Genomic DNA, 5,839 nt, shown 5'->3' with positions numbered 1-5,839 from the left:
ATGTACACAATTCACCTCTCCCAAATATGGTTGAATGCCTACCATGAATCAGATTCTGTCTTGGGTACTTAGGATATATCAGTGAACACAATAGGCAAAGATCCCTGCCCTCATGGGGCTGACATTCTAGGGGGAAGATGAGACACTAGATAATAAATCTAACAAATTATGTAATGCATTCTAAGGGTATTGGTATTATGAAAGACAAAATTACTCAAGGAAACAGGGGTTGGGTGTGGGAGGAGTTAGTCACAAGAAGGCTCATTAAAGTTTTTTTAAAAGACTTGAAGAAGGTTAAGGATTTTGCCAAATACAGTCTGGGGGAAGAGCATGTTAGGCAGAGCAAACAGCTGGAGCAAAGACCCTGATGGAGGAGGACCTGGTGTGTTTGAAGAGCAAATGAGCGAGGGCCAAAGATATAATAAGGACGGGGGTGGAGTGGGATCTGTTAAGGCCTTACAGGCCACTTGGAGTGGGGAAACATTGCAGGATTTTGAGCAAAGAGTGTCGTGAAGTGACATGTTTTAATAGGGTCACTGATGTGTTGAGTTTCAATTATAAGGAAACAAATAGGGAAAACATTAGATAACCATTTCGGAGAGCATTTGGAAGAATCTAGATGTGGCAAAGCTGAAAATGTGAATACCCCAAAACTCAGTAATTCTAGGCTCTAGGAGAAAACCTCTCTCAGTATACACAAGGAGATATGTGCAGGAATGTGCGTTGAGGGAATGTTAGCAGTAACAAAAAATCAAAATAGCCTCAATGCCCATCCACGGGAGAATGAGTCAATAAATTTTGGTGTGCTCATACAATGGAATGTTATCGAGCAATGAAAAGGAATGAACTAGAGGTATGTTATCAAGGTTGGTACATTCCTCAAACATAAAATTGAACAATAAAAATCTAGTTGCAGAAGGGAAGTTACAATATGATGTCAAGTTTAAAACACGACAATACTATTTACGTTATGGCTATGTACATATTTAGTAAAACATTTAGACTGTCAATTGAAGAATACCCATTTCATGAAAATAATTGCATCTGGTGGGTGGAGGAAGGGCTAAGGATTTTGGGGAAAGGTATAGAAAGAATTCCAAATAGAGCCACAATTTTTTCTTTCTCTTTTCCATTTCTCATTAAAAAGACTCAGACTTTGCAAAGTTCTTAAAATATTAAAATTTCTATATTTTTCAGCAAAATGGTATCTGCAAAAATAAAGAACAAACAGAAATATTTTATTAAAATAGAGAAGAGAGAATTTATTCAATTGATTTTTATCTCTACCTCCAATATAGCATGCTTAATATTTATATATTTCATGTAGTTTTCTTTGCCCGTATTTACAAACAAAACTGTAAATTCCCCGTAAGAATTCTTTTAAAAAATCTCTCTGCCTACCAAATATGTTCTATTCTTCTCAATATTTAATAACCTTTATAATGTTGGAGATACCTGCGGGCATCTGAGTTAAAAACAATGCTCACTGACATGTTGTGACTGCAGCAGAAGGTTCTTCCAGCCAGGCTCCCTGGGTCTATGAACCTGTGGTCACTCGCTGGTAGGAATGGGCAGTTAGTGGCCCCAGTCCTACAGGCCCAGGTGGTTTTCTTCCTCTACTGCTTGTAGAAGTGGGCTATTAAAATTAACTATTATTTGGGTAGCTGTAATGATATCAGCAGAGGAGCAACCTGAGCAAAGTATGTTTTAGCAAGTGACAAGTGTGTTTGCTATTGTATATTGGCAATAATTTTTCTTCCTCTCCTCTTTCTCCTGCCTTTGTGTAAGAGGCTTCTTTTAAAACAAGTGTTTTCAGATTGGAGCGTGTTATGGCCAAGAGCCCAGGAGAGGTGGATTTAGTGCACTGAAATCCTGTTTTCAATTATCTAGAATCCACGAAACCACAGGCTTAGGTTTTAGATGGGCCAATTTAAACATTTGCCTTTCCAATGTAAATGTATAAAATATAAGCTGTTCAGCGGTACTGGGGTCTTTCTCGGTGACATTGGTCCCATCTCTCCAGCAGAGTGCCTGCTGCACAGGCTTATCACAAAAACAGGTTTATAGGGCCTTCATTAATATGTCTGCAAACCAACTAGACACTGGAATGTACAATTCATTTTTCTCTAAGCTATTACCCACCATACATATTCAATGTAATATATTTCATTATGCTAATTTTTAAAAGAAGATGGATTTTTCTTCTTACAAGTTCCAGTGCATTTTCCAAAGACAAAGAGAATCTGTTGCTCTTCCCAATGCTTTATTAGATTATTATATAAGAATTACCATTTTAATGCAGAAATTTTCTGACTTGAGATAGCATGAAACAGAGAAAAAGACTGGCACAAACATGGAAAGGAGAGAGAAGGAGAAGCAGAAAAAAATGTCTATGGGTTGCAGAGCAGTGACAGGAAAAGACATGCGTGGGTCTTCAGTTGGGCCCCACCCATAACAGAAACTCATTAAGTTGGTCTTTGGCACTAGTGGAACAAGCCTGAGCACAATTTGACCTAGCTCTCTACTTGACAAAAATGTCCAGCATTGGCTGTGTGCATTTACATTCTTCCTTTCTCTGTCTCTGTCTTTCTCCTCACCCCAAGTTTATCAAGGTTAATTTTATTTTATTTTTTTAAAAGATTTTATATATTTATTTGAGAGAGAGAATGAAAGAGAGAGAGCATGAGAGGGGGAAGGTCAGAGGGAGAAGCTAAGCAGGGAGTGAATCTTGATCCCAGGACTCTGGGATCATGAGCTGAGCCCAAGACAGTCACTTCAACCCAGCCACCCAGGCATCAAGGTTCATTTTAGATAAGCCTACTGGTAAGCTCCATGGGAGTCATCATATTCTTTCATGGGTTCTCTTGCAGTTTGGTGGAAAGTAGTTTGAGTCACAGCTCACTTAAATCATGTAATATGTCTGAGAGCATCTATTTCCTCACATGTAATGGGAGTGATAATGCTTAGCCCATTGACTTCAGAGTGTTGTCTGAAGAGGTCAGTGGGAATGGTGAGATTATCTGCAAATGCTGCTGTGATACTTACATTCTCAGTTACATCACTACTATCAATAATAAAATAATGACTCAGACCTAATTTATTTCACTTGGCACAATGTATGGCCCCATGTTGCTCTGTCCAATATGGCAGCTACCAGGCAATACAGCTATTAAAATTAGAGTAAGTTATAAAACAAAATAGTATTTTAAAAACTCAGTTCCTCAGTCATACTAGCTACCTTTCGAGTGTCAAGAGCTACTGTATTGGACAGCACAGATGTTAGAACTTTTCATCACTACAGAAAATTCTGTGAACAACACTGGTCTAAAGTTTTAAGGTACTGATTTTCAATTTGCTGAATATACAAATACCTTTCTTTACTAGCAGGCTCTACCTATGCATTAGGGGAGATTCAGATTTTTTTTTTAAACTAACTTTGAAACTCAGCTGTGATCCATCTAAGAGTAATTCAGAGCTCAATCCATTTTTTTTTTTTTAGGATGAGTTTTCTGTAACTCATTGCAACAAACACTGAAGTAATAAAATGTTCTATACATCATAAAAAATCATCCTCTAGCTTTGTTCAGTGGAAACTCATTTAAATCTGATTTACTGTGACTTGGAATTTGAGACTTAGGATGAGATTAATGAGCTGCTTTTGGTTACATCATCTTTGTGGATTGTCAAATGGAGCCTACACTGAAGTCACTCAGGACAGGTCAATTCTATTCCCTTGTTAAAATAATGAAATGCTTGTTGTTTCCAAGTAACTTACCAGATAACACAACAGATAGATCATGTGAGGCATGAATTTGGCATTTCTCACCCACTGTTTAGCCCAGCTTGGATGAGTGTTTTGCGTAGTAAAGAAGGCCTATAAGAGTATTTAAGGAGAACCAACATGGAGCACGCTCAGTTCATGGATATCACCCTGAAATGCAGAGACACTTTCCTTGTCTCATGCTTTTTAATACTTCCTTATTACTTTTTTATATTAAAGGTAATCATGGTTATGTTTATATAACCATAAAGGTTACAAATTAGTATCTTTGGTAACAACACACACCCTTCATGTTTACCAATTACATGTAAAAAAATGTCCATAAATACTGATGTAAGATTTCTGACCTCTGTACTTTGGCTCTGTAACAGAAGCTAAATTACACTAGGAAATTCACATAGGATCTTTATCCATTTTTTGACCCTTACAAGGGAGGTCCCACCCCACTGAGTCTATAATTTGAGAGTGTGAAGTGAGGTCTACGTAGATCACTGGGTCTTTGTATCCCCACAGAAGTCTTTATGTCCCTGAGGTACAATACACAATGTCTTAATGTTAACTTGTGGTGGGTGCTCCATTCTGGCAAGACAACTCCGATGCCAAAGAGTTTAATCAGCTTGCTGGGGAAGGTATACAATTCAACCCATAACCAATAGTTACTGCTTTATTCTTTTTGTAGTTGTTGTTAGCTTTTTATTTTTTTTTAAGTTTTTCAGCTTTATTGAGTCTTTGACATATAACATATGTAAGTTTAAGGTGTTCAATTTTGATGATTTGATACATGTATATATTATAAAATGAATACTACAGTACAGTTAACTTACTGCTTTATTCTTATTTTCTCCTTCCCCTTAACTCAATTTGATAGTTGATGGTTTTCTAAAAACTCGTTCTTCTCATCTAAGTTTTCATATTATTGGCATAAAATTGTGATTTTTTCCCCCAAATCTCCTTTGAATGTTAGAGTTTATTTGTTCTTTCTTTGATTTTTCTTGTTTGATCTTGCCAAAAATGTGTTTAATTTGTTTTTCAAAAAAAATCATCTTCAGTGCTCGCTTCGGCAGCACATATACTAAAATTGGAACGATACAGAGAAGATTAGCATGGCCCCTGCGCAAGGATGACACGCAAATTCGTGAAGCGTTCCATATTTTATGCGGCTTCCCAGTGAACTGCCGCTCTTCGCGGAATAACTCCAAGGAGGAAACGGTATCGGTCAAAGTGAAAAAAATAGTAAAATTGTGATATTTTAATAGAAAAATGTTTCTGTGGAGCACTCTGTGGCTTGTGAACGGAGTTGAGTTACACCTAGAAATATAAAAAAAAAATCATCTTCAGATATTCTTGATTTTCTTTAGTATTTATTTCCTTTTGGGGGAAAAAAACCTTTAAAAACAACTTTACTGTGGTATAACTGACATAATAAACTGCACATGTTCGAAGTGCACAATTTGCTAAGTTCTAACATCTATCATCTATAACCTATTGATTAACCTATCGATCATCTATCTCTATGTATCTGTGAAACCATCACCACAATCAAGATAACAAACTGATCCCTAAAGTTACTTAATGCTCCTTGGCAATCCTTCCCTCCTGTCCCATCCCACCATTCCTGGCAGCCACTAATCTGCTCTCTGTCATATTAGAATACAAATGGAATCATACAATATATATTCTTTTTGTCTAGCATATTTCAATCAGCATAGTTACTCTGAGGCTCTTCATATTCTTTATGTATCAGTAATTCTTTTTATATGGAGTAGTATTTCATTACACAGATATATCACAATTTGTTCATTTACTGGTTGATGTACACTTGGGTTGTTCCTAGTTTTTGACTATTACAAATAAATCTGATAAGAAAAATTGTGTACAGTTCTTTTTTTAATAGGCTATAGATTTTGTAGAGTGGTTTCAGATAATAGCAAAATTGAACAAAAATCACAGAGTTCCCACAGTAACATTTGTTATAGTTGGTGAACTTACAATGTAATAATATGTCACTTGAAGCCCAGAGCTTCGATTATGTAAGCTATTCATTAGGTTTATTTGAGG

General features: G+C 36.5%; 1 non-coding gene across 1 annotated transcript; it reads left to right on the top strand.

Annotated features, from left to right (window-relative positions):
• The first annotated feature begins 4,829 nt into the window (after window positions 1–4,829).
• On the top strand, window positions 4,830–4,936 carry LOC125096543 (U6 spliceosomal RNA). The gene has a single exon (XR_007126227.1). It is a non-coding gene; the product is annotated as a U6 spliceosomal RNA (small nuclear RNA).
• The last annotated feature ends 903 nt before the right edge of the window (window positions 4,937–5,839 follow it).

This window comes from Lutra lutra, chromosome 3, assembly GCF_902655055.1.
Source record: "Lutra lutra chromosome 3, mLutLut1.2, whole genome shotgun sequence".
Taxonomy (NCBI): Eukaryota; Metazoa; Chordata; class Mammalia; order Carnivora; family Mustelidae; genus Lutra; species Lutra lutra.
The sequence above is the reverse complement of the archived record's forward strand: the minus strand, read 5'-3'. Positions and strand labels throughout refer to the sequence as shown.